Raw genomic sequence first — 16,356 nt, 5'->3', positions numbered from 1 at the left:
AACACCCCACCAACCTGGATGACTCTGTGCCATCTTCCCCCTGTTGGGCCCTGTGGGGTCCCAGATGCCCCTTCTGCTGCCGAGGAGTCCAACTCCAACCTCTGCCTCTTGGACCTCCCCCCGGCAGCTGCGGCCTGGGACGCGGCACCGGACTCCTCACTCCCTGATGAGATCACAACCTGGGAGGGGAGCCGGGTCTTGCGTCTGTGGCTGGCGGTGGGATCCCCGCCGCTGTGCTCCACAGCACCTTCTCCGCCCTCTTCATCAGTTGATGCTGCAGACAGGGAGAAATAAAACACAGGCATCAGGGCACTGTACAATGGACACATACACACATGACAGTTGTACATGAGTGGCTTTGGCAAACCTCCGACATGCCATCACAATCCCCAACACACATGTCATTTCAACTTGCACACACGAGCCATACCACAGCCATATCGCAACTGCCAGCACCATCCATAGACATGAAACAGCATGAGCAGGCAATGGTGAGCCAGACATCACATGCAACACAGGGAGTGCACTACACATGTACACACACCACCACACTTGCATGCATGTGTACACCTCTGCCAAGTGTCGCAGTGTTCAGATGGGCATCCATGTCACATCTGCCAATCAGGCTTCCACATCCCGCTGTCACATGCATCCATGTTGCATCATTGTTGCACCCTTGTCAAATACACACACATGCACATGTACACAGTGCTGATACATGCAGCTGAAAGCAACATACATGCGTGACATCACGAACATGTCTACTTACATACACATTCATCCAAACATATGTGCCCATACAACTGCATTTGGCATGCAAGCCTACACACAGAAGCACCATCCATGTCTCACACATGACAGCCCTCGCATGTGTTAGCCTCACGGCCCTGTACACCCCCACCCATACTCAACCCCATACAAACAGATGTGCAACCTGCACACTACTGAAACATCACCACACGCACAGCTTACAATCAGGATGCATGTACACTTACTGCTCGACTCCAGACGGGTCGGCCTCTCAAGGACCTGGAAGTGGAGCGCTGGGGATATGCGTTCCAGGACCCTCATCTGATCTTCCGACAAGTGGCCCCGGCGCCCCTTAGCATCCGCTGCCTTCAAGAGGCACCGGGCCTTGTTCAGGGTCCTGGACCTGAAGTCCTCCCAGCGCTTCTTGACATGTTGGAAGTCGCGGACTGCCACCCCCTCTGCGTTGATGGCAGTCACGATGTCCGTCCAGATCCGAGTCCGTCCTTCCTTGTCGGCGCGGGAACTTCCGAAGAGGGCATCATACTGCCCCAGGACTTGCTCCACCAGGACACCAACTTCCCTGGCACTGAAGCTGGTGCCCCTCTGCCTCTCTGGCCGGGGGTTGTCAGTGGTGCCAGATGTTGCAGTGCCCGACATGACAACCCCAGAGGCAGGAGTGGGTGGGCAACTGGGTCCTGGGGCTGGGCTGTGGAGCGATGGAATCCCAGTCGGGAGTCTTCAATTCCAGCAGGGGTGGTCACAGCAACAGCACCCCTGGCTGATGTGCAGGCAGCAAATGGCAGGGCACGTGGGCAGCAGGCAGTCAGGCAGCAGCAGATGGCAGGTGGGGCGTGCTCGGGGCTCTGGGGGGCAGTAATTCGGCCTTCTGGGCAGGAGCGTGGTCTTCCGTGTGCTTACGCGTGGCCAGCTTGATACGGAGTGATTTGGCACGTGAAAATTCTGCACGTCAGCGTGTAATTCGAGGAAAGGCCCTTAGCGCGTAAGCGCGTCTGCACACATACGCAATTTCATTGGACAGAAGGCCCTTCAAGCGCAAGCGCCCCTGTGACGTGACGCTCGCAGGCGTGCATGGGCGTTTCAGCGCGCGTGAAAAACTGCACGTCCGTGTTTAATCCGAGGAAAGGGCCCATGCGCGTAAGTGACTTGACGCGCGTGGGCGTTTCCCTCAGCACGGGTTAAAGGTGAGCGGGGCCAGCAGTTCGCTGTACGTGCCTTTCGTGGAGACCGACGTTTGTTGCTGCTTCCTGTTGTTTCGCGCGCCATCACAACTTCACAGCTATCAAAGACGTAGCTCTTATTTTGGCGGGGGTATTGGCTACGCGTGTTTTTCTGCATCGCGCTAGTCAGACGGTGAGTCGCACACGCTCTTTTTCCCACTGCGGGTGCCCCTGTGTATCACATCCATTTTCGATGTCATAGTAGCCTGCGTGTCCCACGCGTACGCGTTATTCGTGTTACTGGGTGCCACCGCGTACTGCGGGAGGTTGAATCCACGCACGTAGGCTGCAGGGTTGCGTGCACAGCTTTACTGCAGTTTTGGGGTGCCTGAGCGTTGCGTGACCCGTCACTACATCACCGGGGTCACATACAGCCTTGCAGGTGCAGGAGGGCTGTTAACATCTTGCTTCCCACCCCCTTCACCCCAATTGCCCAAGTCAATTGTGGTGTACACCTCCCATTGGCACTACTACATCTGTGCAATGGTTGTGAGACCACCAAAGGTGAGGGGCGCCTCAGCTGGGCGTACTCCTCGTGGCGGGCGTGGTCGGGGATGTGGCCGTGGTGACCAGGGAGTAGGGGCACTCCAGGGTGTCCAGGGCGGCCACAGAGGGGGAAGAGGCAGGGGTGCGCCACTTGAGCACAATGTTGTGCCATGTGTCGGTGCAGTCATGCCACCACCCCCTGTGGTTCCGGGGGATGCAGCTTCTGCATCTGGCACTGGCGCCCGTGTGACCCGGCAGTCCGTTCCATCGACTGCCACGGGCCCAAGGGTAGTGGTAGCTGCAGGTGCAGCTGTGGACACCGCCACCCAGGCTCAGGGTCTGCCAGCGCCGGCTGCGTTGGCACTTGAGGAGCCCTTGGTAGATCTCCAACAGGCCAGGAGGGAAACCATAGGGGCAGGCCGGGCTGCTCAGACCAAGACACGTGTCCCTGGGGCAGTTATGTCATCTGCTGCCCCGAACAGCCGGGTGTTGGCAAGTGCAGGGGCAGATGCACCCAACAACACCCCGGTTGTGAGTCTGCCAACCAGGACCGTTGCGGTCAATGACCCTCCCACAGCTGATGTTGCTGCGCAGGGTCCATTAGAGGGCACCCCGCTGCCACTGACACAAGTCAGGCCTTTGGTCGTCCCTCCACCTGCCACTCCCTTGGCTCAATCCACCGAACCCACTGGCCATACTGGTCAGGGCGGCATTAGCCAGCCAGGATCTGCGCCACAGTCCAAGAGGAGGAAGGTTGCACAGTCGATGCATGTCTCCTCTGCCTGCATGCGGGGACTCCATGTAGGCATGCTCCCTTGCCCCTCCTCCGCAACTCTGCACCCCAGATCCACCTTTGCACTGGTCTGATTCAATCTTGCCAATGTGTACTTTCTTGTTCATGCGTCCTGTGTAGATGCTAACTTCCAGCGTAGAATCTGCCAGAAATATGCCGTGTGGTACATCCTTAGTACTTGATGCAGGGTATCTCACTTGTACTGTGCATAGGTCAGATGTCCCGCAGGGACATGAGTGCCCATTCATGCTCCATGTGCATTGCACGCATGCCCCTATGTGTCCTTGACTGGATGATCACTGTAATACAAGTCATTGGTTACATACATTGCATGGCATCTCATCAGCCTTCCCATGTCAACTGTGGCTAAGTACTGCGTTGCACACATGTGTAGGGTCTGACAATCTGTGTGGCTCACAGGCCTCAGCCTGTTTAATGGCCAATGACTCTGTCCAACTGTTGTTGTGTCTTCTTCACACGTGGGCACCCTCCAGAGTTTTCATCATGTGTCCTGCTTACTGTCCCATCATCATTTGCAGTGTTGTCACTTGAATCACATTAAGCCTTTTGATACCATGCTAGGCTTCCCTGCTTTGGTACTGGGGTGGAGGGGTGCTTGGCTTCTAGATATGGTACACATTGAATGCACAATGCACATGATGCCTGAATTTGACCTTGCACTGCCTTCACATTTCCTGGCACACACCATGGAGTCCTTGTACATGTAGGTAGTGAGTGGCGTACACATTTTCTGCACTGCATAGACCCACTTCCATGGAAACTGCCACCTTTCAACAGGTCTGATCACAGAAGCAATTCAAAGTTGACCCAGCATGCATGCCAGGTTATATGTTGTGTGTCACATGTCTGCCTGATGCGTTTGCTGTCGGTGTGTGTGTGTGTGTTGTGTGCTTCTGACATGTGTAGTGACCTTTTTTCTCTTTATTTTTCTAGTGATGAAGCAATGGGGGCGGAGGATGGTGTTGTCATACCAGACACAGGGTTGTTACCACTACATCAACCCGGCACAAGTGGGGGTCGTGGGGTGGTAGGCCACGAAAACCCCCAAGTGCTACAGTCCATCTTGTCTCTGGCTGCCTATGAGTTCAGCCTTGATGACGACTCTGACGTCCATGTTGAGTTGAATGAGCATCAAGTCCATGTGTCGGGGTGAGTGATTCTGATGTGGACACTCCTCTGTCTGCGACACCTGCACTGAGGGATCAGACAGTTTTGGTTCCTCCGCCCGTGGTGGATCGGGATGCAGGGTCACCCTCCACACCAGTCACTGATGTGCCTGGGAAATCATGTCGACGGGGGCATGTAGTCGTGCAGCCGCGGGCGGTGCCAACACAGCGAGGACCCCCGGTCCTTGGGTCCCGCAGGGGTCATGCCCGGCAACGCGTTCGCCACACGCAACCACAGTATACTGAGTGGGAGCAAGACATGACTGCCAATTCAGAACGGCAGGGGGCAGCAACGGAGAACATCGCTGAGAGCATGGAGCGTGTGGCCCGATCTGTGCTCCCCACTGCTAGGCAGGTGCTTCTCCAGCAGCAGGCGGCACGGTCCACGGCCCGCTCGCTCAGGCTGGGCATGGCGGCCTCAGACAGGGCTCGCCAGTCTGAAATGTCGTCTCTGCATCAAGCAATTGCTGCTCACGCAGAGGGGCACATGGATGCCCTGAGGGAGGAGTATGCTTCCCTCAAATCCACTCTGGGTGTCCTTATGATGTCCCAGCGGCAGCGGGCAGAGGAGAGGTTTGCACAGCTTGAGCGTACCATCTCGGCTGAGATACAGGCTTGCCGGGAGGTGCAGCGGTTGTCCAGCCAGGCCTTGCAGGAGGAACACTGTGTTACAGGTGCTACCTTGCAAGAGGAAGCACGTGTATCACGTGAGGTTCTGCATGCAGACCTACGTCACATCGCCACACAGAACCAGGCTCACCCCTCCGGCAGACTTGCTGCCGACGAGGGGAAAGCTGCAGCTAGGCATGGCCAGGCCACTGTGCCACGTCCTCCTTTCCAGGATGAGCCAGACTCGGACGACCATCTATCTCCCACATAGGTCCGGCTGTGCAGGCGTTGAGCCCATGGAGGTTTTTTTTTTGGCTCAGCATCATCGCATGTGGGTGTTAAGCAGCACCCTGTACCTCCCCCCTCCTGGGTGCCTCCCCTCCCCCCCCGGGTCGTATGTGGCCATTTTTGATTTTTCTTTTAGTTTAGTTAGTTAAGTTTCTGTTTGACAGTTAGTTTAATTAGGTAATGTAGGTTTTCCATAGTTAGTGTAATTAGTTAATATAGTTTAGAATTGCTTGTCTATTGTGCTTTCATGTGACGGTGCAGTGCTTTGTGGCTTTTGAAGGCATCCACTGTCTGTTCCAGCTGGGCCCTTCAGGCTTGTCTTGTGTATGTGTTTGCTGCTTGGGTTCCTTGACTCACATATGCCACTCCTGCCTCCCTTATCCATGGGCCCGCAAGGATGGTTCGGTGTGACAACCTATTACACAAGGGCTTTGGACTGTCATATCTGTGGCATGTCTGGTGCTGTGTGACTTGTGTTGACACCCCTAATGGGGATGATTTCGGTGTTATTGTCCACTGTTCAGCTTTTGCTAGATGGGGTGTTTCATGATTAATGTGTACATTCATTGCTATGCATTGTGTAGTATGTTTCTTATCTTTACTGTACACATGCTTGTTGCAATTCATGCCGTAGATAGTGTGTTCCACATTTTGGATGTGAAAGACGGACTGATGGTGTGATTTCTGATGTAACTCTCTGACATCGTCAAGTAATGAGATGCCTGAAGAGACACACACAGATTACTTTAAAGCATTAATCATGTGTTTCATGCCCTTTCTGCAGGGGGATGAGCCTCCAGAGCACCTTTGCCAGCAGACATGGCCCATTGGACGTCTGAATTCTGGACACGTTTGTTGGTGCACACATGCACATGTGTGCACAAGCAGAGGCACAGGGATTGCAGACCTACATCCTAGAACTGCTGACATGTTACAAGGAACTCCAGGCAAGGTGAGCAGCACAGGGGGGCCACAACACAGCAAAGCTTGCACCAGGCGAGTTGCACATGCAGGCTTAGTCACAGCACTGAGGGTGAGCTTGGACGAATATTGGTGTTGAAGCACACAATGCAGCTCAGATGTGTTGGTGCACTGATGGCTGTTGATTGTAAGGTTGTCTGGGGCACCTGCAGGGGCAGTGGCACATACCCTCCGGTACACCAAGGTCCATTGAGGCACTTGTATCAACCATGTAGCCTTCCGAGACATGGAAAGGGGCAGCTCACAGGGACATACAGCAAGGGACATACTCGGGTGCAGTGCATTTCATTTCCATGTACATTTTGATACATGCACTGCCAACTTTGTTTCGGTCATGGTGGAACACAACTTGTTCTGAAGTCATGCCTTGCTATATGGGTCTGTCTGCTTACCCAGGGAACATTGCATGTTGTGTGCATTGTGACACATTGGTGTTCCATTTGCCACGCACCCACCGGCGGCTGACTTACTGCATTGACTGTGTATGACCCATCACAGGGGTAATTTTATATATGGGTACGAAGCATCTACACCAGATTGTCTGTTTGTAGAGTAGCTTGTTGCTATGGGGCATGTTTGGTGGTGTGTTTTTGTGTAATGGGCACATACAGGTTATTGACTGTGGCTCTCTTTGCAGCATTGCAGTGCTCCTGTAACCGGACCTGAGAGTGCGCAGGCAGGAGGCCAGCACTCAAAATCAGAGCTAAGTGTCTTGTTGTTTTTCTTTCAAACTGCTCTGCATAGGCTTGCTGGGGGTTGCACTAATGCATGAATGAATGTGTAATTCAATTTGGTATGTTTTTCCCCCTAATCACCCGGAATCCTATCCAATTTTAAACCCTGTACCCTCTACCCGGTGTTCCTGCTTCCCGTACCTATCCAAGCAATGTTCCCTAACCCTCTTTCCCCGATGGGGTTGTTGATGCCTGTGTAAGCCCCAAACTTGCAGGCGCCTAAACCCTAGAGGGGGTGGTTGGTTCGTGCCACTCCTAAGCCTGGACTACAGAAGGCCATGACAATGATGTCCAAGTTTGTTTGTATTGTGTATGTGTTCATGCAGGTAGTACATTTTCGCGCATTCCCTACTTTCATAAGTCATTCCTCCTCCCCTCTCCTGCCAATCATTCCAGTTATCCAGTATGCCAACACCTGTCCCGACTGCATATCCCTGACCTTCCTTCCCCACCAGGGTCTCAGAGGCCTGTGTGAGTTTGACCTTGCAGGCACCCGGGACACGGTGGGGGTGGTTGTTTCGTGACACTCCCGCGCCTGTACACGGGACCTGTGACAGTACACATCCGTTCATGGTGCATCATTCTATGTTATGTACCACACATGGTTCACATCCTGTTGTGACATTGTACCGTGGTTGTTACATCATTGTGGTAGTACTTGGCCTTTGTGAGGTACTGCTACGTCAAGTCATCTACTGGAGGGTGTTCTGGTTCGTTCTTCTGGCTTGGATTTTGTGATTTTGCAAATGAGGGCGGACTCTGAGGGTGCAGGCACCTTTTTACACACAAGGTGGGAGATGGTGACGAAGGGGAAAGGTGATCCTGTGGCCAGGTGGAATTGAGGGTTGAAGGCTCCATGACCCAGGTGCAGTTGTTCAGTGGGTCATGGTCATTTGTGAGGGAGGGGGGGTTGTTGTTGATAGTTGCCTTGCCCTGCAGTGTGATCGGAACCCTGACATTGTAATGGTGGTATCCTATGTACATGTTGTGTTCTGCTGATCAATGCCTGTTCAGGTGTTGTGTTTACCTTTCAGGTGTGAGGGGATAGTTGTGGTTTGACATGCTGGGGTGTACACATGGTGAATGTTCACATGTGATGTGTAGAGGACACTGATGGTCACTTGATTGCACATGCATATGTTGAGTGCATGTCCTTACTGAACCACACACTTGCACTCTGATGCACTACATGTACAACCACCCTTGCATATCCACGTGTACACTGTTTGTCTTCTGGTGCTCACTGTGTCCCTGCAGCACATGTTCTGTGACCAATTATGGATCCTGTACATGCCTAATTTGTTTTTTGATGTGGTCTGTCGCTTAGATGTGATGCTCAGGGTGTGCATCACACACAATGGCTGTTCACTGTGCTGTGCGCTGAGCAGTGAGTTTCAGGAGTTGGACACAGCACACAGAAGCTGCAGTGTTGATTTTGCAATGCACAATGTGCACGTAGACAGGCATTCATTGTTATGTTACGTCTACAACTCTTGTAATGCATTTGGGAATGACTTATTTTGGGTGGGAGGTTGTTGGTCAGTCATTTCATCTGATTCCATGTCAGGCATCATTGTCTGATGCCACTGTACATTTTGGACATGGCAATGTGTACCTTATTGTTACTGTGTTGGTGTATGTGTATTGCGTGCCATGTCATGTTGTGGTTTGGGAGGGTTTGAGTGACATAACAGTGATGGCCATGACCTGTTTTGCAGGTGTGTGTGATTGACACCTTGCATGTCAGGGTCATCCGCTTCTCAAAGCAACTAGCTGGGGGTAGATCTCTCTCCGCGGCAGGGGCCTCCCTCTGGAACAGCCTTTCTGCCTCACTGGAACTTGAGGAGAACCATCTCCGGTTCCGGAAGCACCTCAAGACCTTCCCCTTTGCTTCTGCTTTCTCTCTGCCTCTCCCTTGCAAAATTCTTCACTGGAACTGCACTGGATCTGCAACTGGGCCACTCTCACCGACCTCGGTCCCTGGCCCAGCCACTCTCCACTTGCACTGCCTCCCTGGCAACCCCTGCACTGCGGGACTGTCTCTCTATCCCTACAGCCCCCCCTTTCCAGCACTTGTCTGCACTTACCTTTGCAGTTGCCACAGGCTGGCCTATTTATTTGTTTTTTAGTCTACTTACCCTGTACTGCTCTCCCCCCTCCCCTTCCCCTTGCACTTTTCTCTTCCCCCTAACCCTGCACTTGCACAATCTGAATGACACCTGGCCTAGTAGTATCGTTGTCTGTCTTCCCTTGTTCCCCCCTCCCTGCCTCATCGCACCTTGAAATACTTGTGTATAGGCCATATCATGCCATGTCACATGTGTGCCTTTTGGTCACACAGGATAGCTTGTGTTTAAGTAGCTAGGGATGCAGACAATGTGGCACCTCCATGGCAACTATCTCAGGGTGGTAGGGTTGTGACAGTTGACTGTCTCTTTGTCATCATCGATTGTCACCTGGTATGTGCCAGGCCTATGTGCACTCCTCAGGGGTGGGAGTTTAGGTGAAAAATGTGGCCACAAGCTTGGTCCGGGCTTCCTCGCCACGTGCCCTGTCCCCTCCCATGGGCAGCGCCTGTGCCTGTCGTTGGGGATGTGGGGGCACCACCATGTCCACCGGTACGCCCTGCCGTGTTGCAACATTGTGCAGGACACATGCTGCCACAATGATCCTGCACACTACTGGGGGTGCATAGAGTAGCTGCCCGCCAGAGCGGTCAAGGGAGCGGAGACGTGACTTGAGCACTCCGAATGTGCGCTTCACTATGGCCCTGGTTGCAATATGGGTGGCGTTGTATCTTACCTGGGGAGGTGTGGTGGGGTTCCGGATTGGCGTCATCATGTGGTTGCTCAGAGGGTAGGCACTGTCCCCTGGGGAGGTGTAAATGGTTGTGATTATTGGGGTTTGTGTATTTGTGTGTGTGTGTGTGACATGCATGCATGTGCAAGGGCATTTGTACTCACCTAGGAGCCAGGTGTCGCCATGCTGCCCAGCTTCCAGGGCCCGGCTCAGGGCGGACATTCTGTATATGAAACTGTCATGGGTGGAGCCAGGGTAGTTTGCATAGACAGAGGTGATGATTCCCTTTGCATCGCATACCACCTGTACATTGATGGAATGCCAGTGCTTGCGGTTTCGGTAGATGTGCTCAGTGGCCCTAGGTGGACGTAGGGCCACATGGGTGCAAACTATGGAACCAAGCACTTTGGGGAAGTGTGCCACCCTGAAAAAATCCAGGACAACGGCCTGCCTTTCTGCGGGTGTTCTGGGCATGTATATGTGCCTACGGACTGAGGGGCGCGCTTTCATGATTGCCAGTACCTGGTGTAGGCAGCGTGACTGAGTGGCCTGTGAGACCCCCCCACTATGGCAGTAGTCCGCTGAAATGACCCAGTGGCCAAAAAATGCAGGACATTGAGCACCTTCTCCAAGGGGCTCAATGCTTGGGAGCAAAGGGTGGGGGATGAAAGGTCATCTTCCCACTCCCTGACCAGGTCTAGGATGATATGGGGTGGAAACCTATACCTGCCGTAGACCATCCCAAAAAGGCTTGCCCGTGGTGCAAAAATGCGTGCCCTGGCTATTCTCCTCCTCCTGCGGTGTCCCACGATTAGTGCTGCGACAAATGGGGCATTCATCGTAGCTGTATATACATGTTTGTTGTTTGCGTGCACTTTTATACTGTGCGCGGGGACGCAACCGCCTGCCTTTGTGTGGCGGACGCGTTGATGCCTGTTTGCGTCTTTTGCCGTGCGCAGGTTTCCCGTATTCGAATCCATGAATACGGGTGGTTGGCGTGCGTGTGGGCGTTCCGTGTAGTTCCCTGCAGTACTTCCCCAGTTACGCCTTCTTTTTCACGCGTTATTCCCCATTCCGCGTGTTATGCCCACTGTTCCGCCCACTTTGGTTGTGCGCCGCGCTATGTGCGCTTTTGCTGTGCGCGTAGTGTACGCCATGTGTGCCCGCGTGCGCCATGGCAGGATTGGGCGCACGGACAGCGGGAAACACGCGCAGCGTCTTCCTTGAATCGCACGCATGCGCATGCGCTGCGTTTCTCACGCTTGCGCCACCTTGCGCCTGCTTGCGCTGGGATTTTCGGCGCACGTTTGCTCCATGAATCGACCCCATAATTGCATTATTATAGAGAAAACAGAAAGAGACAAGAACACATACCAATATACATATACATAGGGTAAATAGCAGCTTTGAAACAGAGAAATCATAATTTATTTGCTTGAAAATAATGCTGTCTTTAAAGCTTGTGTGTATGTATATGTTTCATATGATGTGACTGGACTCTAAGGGAATTACTATAAGAACCTACTTGTAGGATACATCTACAAATAAAATAACATTTTTAGTTTCTGACTGTTACTGAAGAAAACCATGTGGCCTAGATATGTCAGCAAAAGAAAAAAGAGTGAGCCAGAAGAACACTCGCGGTGTCCTGAAATGTTCGTACATGAAGAAAATGGGGGTGTTCTGAGGACATTGTCGTATTGTTCGCTGGCAAGTTGCATGTGTTATAAGAACACTCGCGGTGTCCTGAAATGTTCGAAAATAAACAAAATGGGGGTGTTTTGAGGACGTTCTCCGTATTGTGTGACTGCTTAGCTGTATGCAATGAGGGAATGGCACAGAGAGTGAAGTCGAAATGGTAGAAGGGCTGTCCAAGAATTACGCGGTCCGTGGACACCGCGGCTGTCCGTGGACAGGGCGTGCTACATCCGGGGTTTACCAGCAAATCCAGCATGGAAAGAAGACTGTAGGGATCAGCCAATCAGATGTTGAGGTTGTGGATTTGTGTGAAAAGAGACTGTGTGTAGTGAAGATGGCAGAAGTGGAGAAAGTCAGGGTGTTGGTGCTCAGAGATATGTTTGTGAGTGGTTTACAACAGTATGCTCAATGCAGGCATGTTGCAAAGAATTTTGATGTTAAAGGAGTGGAGGTCGTGTGGTGCACTGTGCCTGATTGCAATGTACAGGGAATTGTACAAGTTTGTGAAGATATGGGCAGGATCAACAGTCCCCATCTGGTAGTTTTGCAGTATGGTGATTTCCGTCTGGGCTATGTCAGTGTCCCTACTTTGTTGGCAGATTTGGAACACTTGGTTCAAGCAGTAATGAACATCCTTCCAAATGCCATAGCAATTTTTTCTGGATTACTACTTAGGGCGATATGGGACAATAGTTCAGTTTTTTGTCCTCAGCAAAACAATGCTAGGTGTGCAATCAACTGAGGCATGTGTGCCTTCATGCTTAGAGCTGGTATGTTCTTCTGTAATAATGATAATATTGATTCCAGTAATGCTGTTTATTTTAAAGAAGATGGCATTTCCTTATCTTTTATGGGAAATGCCATGCTGTTTTGGAATGTAAGGGTTGCTTTGGAGAAGGTTATGTGAAGATTTTAGGAGTAAAGTAAGAAAAAAAGAAGAAAAAAATACAAAATAACAGGTGTCTGTCAAGCACCTGCAAAAAAACAAAAAAAACGGCTCTTTTCAGAGCCAACCTCAAAGGAGAAATGGGGCACACTATTTAAATTTACATTCACCATGCTCAGATTTTCGATATGTCCGCGGACATGGTAGTCAGGGATATTAGGGTTAATTTGTGCTACTAAAAACCTATGAAATTCAGTAAAAAAAACTTTGTTAAAGGGACGTTATGATTAAGTTGCGCTACTAAAAACGTATCAAATTCAGTGAAAACATTTTGTTAAAGGGATGTTATGGTTCAAAGTAAAACCGAAAAACCCCAGAAATTCGGCAGTTATGGTAAGATAAGCAACCATAACTCGCGCCACCGTGCACTGCTAACACTAACACCGTGGACATCAAAGATGACATCACAAATGTCATTGATAACATTCTTCTATAAAATGTTATGAAGCCACACATTTGGGGTCCATTATTGAAAAGGGAAATAATCTGAAGTAGCAGATGTAAGGAGCTTGATGATCTGGAAAGAAGCCTCTTTAACTCATTCTGAGGTTAGTGCTTGTAGAATTGCTAATAGTGCTAACCTGAATTTCCATTACTGGGCCTCATCACAAGTTTGGCGGTGCTGGGAAAAAGTAGTGGTAATTCCGTTACCTCCATTTTTGCCAATAATGGAATTACCACAGTTCTTCCCGCACTGACAAATTATAGTTCTTGGCAGATTTACTTCCGGCGGTATTACCGTGCAGTAAATGTTGCTGGAGGTATGTATGCTCAAAATGTGTTCCAACGAGCCACATTATCAATATGTTCCTTTAAGTCCATTCTTTATAGTATGTATTCTATCATAGGATAGCATATATAGCATAACATAGCACAGGGGTCTCCAACCTTTGGATCTCCTGGTGTTTTGGACTACAGTTACCAAGAGCACTAGTGTGTATAGTCAATGGTGATGGATCATGGGAGTCATAGTCCAAAACATCTAGAGACCCAGAGATTGCAGACCCCTGACAGAGCATACAGTAGGATAGTATAGCTTAACGTTAATGTAACACAACATACATATAATGTAGATGATTAAAAACTGTATGTATTTTGCTTTGTATGTTTTTCCTATACTCTCTCCGCTTGTCTAATGTATTATTTTTCAGGTCCTTTTCTTGTCTCCTCTTTTCTGTTTCTTTAACTAGCTCTTTTTTGTGCTGGCACTGCCCTCACCTTTATTTATTCTCTTATTTCACGTTGCTGCCTTGCCTCTTGGCCGGTGACGGCAATCTCCTGCAAGCAACCGGAAAAAGATGACAGGTAATGACTGCTGGAACTGTGTGTGTGGGCTCTTGCCACTAATTTTCTGAGCAGACCCTCCAGGATTCTGCAGCATGAAATCATGCTCCCAACTCACACTGTACGCTCCCCAATTCCTCCTGCAGTATACAGTCCTTCATTCTTGCATGCTACTTCTGCATCTTTCATCATTTCTCCCATTCTATCACACTCTTCCTCACCCTTTCTCCCAATCTGCAGCCCACTACTACTCCTGAGCCCATGTTCCTTCCACTTTCTCTACATCCGCTTTCTCTGATTTCTTGCCCACCGCCCCACTGCATCCGCTCTGCTCTCTTGCCCACTGCTTCCCCCTCTGATCCACTGCTCTTCCTCTGATCTCCCTTTGCTTTCTTGCCTACCATGCCACAGCCACCCATCACTCACCTCTCACTCCTCTATCTCACATATTGTGACCATTTTAAAAAAATTTAAGAAAACTAGATTTTGTCCTCAAAAAATGGGGCATCTAAAAATAGAGCAGAAGATTTGCTGTTTTTAGATAAGCCATTTTTTGAAATTAGCAGGCCACCTTAACTCAAAGGTGACCTGCGCATTTCCACGGGGCAGAGCTGTAGCGCAAATGATGCGCTGGTCAGCTGCCTTGAATAAGTTTGTGTTGCAAACGCTCTCACGACAATGGTCTACAGGCTCCCCGTGCATTTCACTGTGACTGGCCCATAAGGGTCCTGCCACTGTAAAATACAACCCAAAAAAAACACATTTCTATCCCATTTGGGGAACAGAAATGCAAGTGAGACAGCAGCTGCCACACTTAAAATTATTATTATTTTTTTAAATTTAAGTATTGCATGAGTCAGTAGGGTCAATAAAGACCCTGTAAAGCAGTGGCACTGCTCGTGCGCATATTTAAAGTGGGCGCATAAAGTGGCCTACAATTTCTGCACATTTAAAAGCTCATCTTGCTTGTCAATTTGGGATTTGCTTTTAAATGCGCAGAAATGCCCCCTGATTTGCGCAAAGGGGTGAAAAAGGACATCTGAATGGGCGCATATACGAAGCATCCATACCTGATGTCCTTTGTGTATCAGACTGCTCTTTTTTTTTTTGCTCAAGTGATGAAATGTGCTTGCGTATTTCACTTCTTGAGTCCAAAAAATAAGAGTTGGGCCCCTTGAGTTTTTTAAATATTTTTTTTTCAAATACATATTTTTGTGGGTGTTTTTGCAAAAATGGCAGTTTTTGCGCTTTTTTGCAAAAACGGCCGTTTCTTGCGGCATTTTACAGAATCCCTATAAACTGGAGGGTCTGTCTGAGCCATCTGTAATAATCTGTTACAGGTGTTAGTCTAGCATTTTTCATATTCCAAGCGAGGTGCAATACTTGACAACATACTTTGCCTGATTCCTTAAATGGAGCAGTAACGGTATTACCGCTTCATTTAAGGGCTGGCCAAATCACGATTTGGGTGGAAAAGGGCATTTTTGCCTCCAGCGTTTTGGACCCAATGGGGAATGGGGATTTACCGCCCCCTGCAACTCGTGATCTGGCGCAAATTGCACCGGCCCGAGTTGCGGTAGCGCTATTAGAGTTGGGAGGTATCCCAGCGGTAAAGGTCCTTGGAATTCGTCAAAACGCTGCACGTGTTCATGGGGTAATTACAATCTCCTTTGCATCATTGTAACAAAACACAACTATACCACTTACCTCTCCCTACAGTAAACTTGTCCATGTGGACTCCCCAGGAATATATCAATATCACAATGTTCCCTTCTGCACCAAGTCATCTATTCTGTATCTCTGCACAGGCTTCCTATGATGGAAAATCACGTGTGTTTGGTCTCTTAAGATCTTTGCAACTTTCTCAGAGGTTTTATGATAACACAGCAAATGCACAATGATAATAGTTGATTTCCTGCAAGATACATTAGGACAGTTCAATGTGCTCATTTTTCATCTTTCCTTTTTCATGGCCCCTCTGATGGGTTTTAGATATTATTGCCTTATAAAAGCCATCCCCCCTCTCTATGCCATCTTATGTGTATTATTCATAAGCAGCTACTTCCTGTCCATGGCAGCAGCGTCTTCGGTAGCAGCACTGACAATGCCCTACTTTTCTGATCCCATGTGACTGAAATAATGTTCTCGTGCTTTCTACTTGCCTGTAAAACGGTTGCTGGACTCGACATATTCGTCTGGGGTCCCCGAAGTGTGCTGCAAATCTTATTTAGTGAAGTAAATCTCTGTACACTGGAGGCTAATGAAAACGACCCCATCCCCCCACCCCCCATGTCTTGGGCATTATAATGTTTTCACTTTAAATTGTATCCCCATTAATAAATTAAGCAATATCTAGAGAATCAGTAGGCAATAATGACATATGAGTGGTAAATGATGTATGAGGTCAATGTTTCTGCGACGGGCCGAGCATAGTCTTTCCTGCTTGGACGCATGCCTTTCTCTGCATCCACTATTCACTGATGTGTACATGCAGTAGCATCATATGTGATGACAAGTGCCTGTGTTTTGAGAGAAACCGAAGCAAACTTTGCTTGATTTTTTT

The sequence above is a fragment of the Ambystoma mexicanum genome, chromosome 5q (genome assembly GCF_040938575.1).
Source record: "Ambystoma mexicanum isolate Mex_15411 chromosome 5q, UKY_AmexF1_1, whole genome shotgun sequence".
Taxonomy (NCBI): domain Eukaryota; kingdom Metazoa; phylum Chordata; class Amphibia; order Caudata; family Ambystomatidae; genus Ambystoma; species Ambystoma mexicanum.
Note: the sequence above shows the minus strand (reverse complement) of the source record.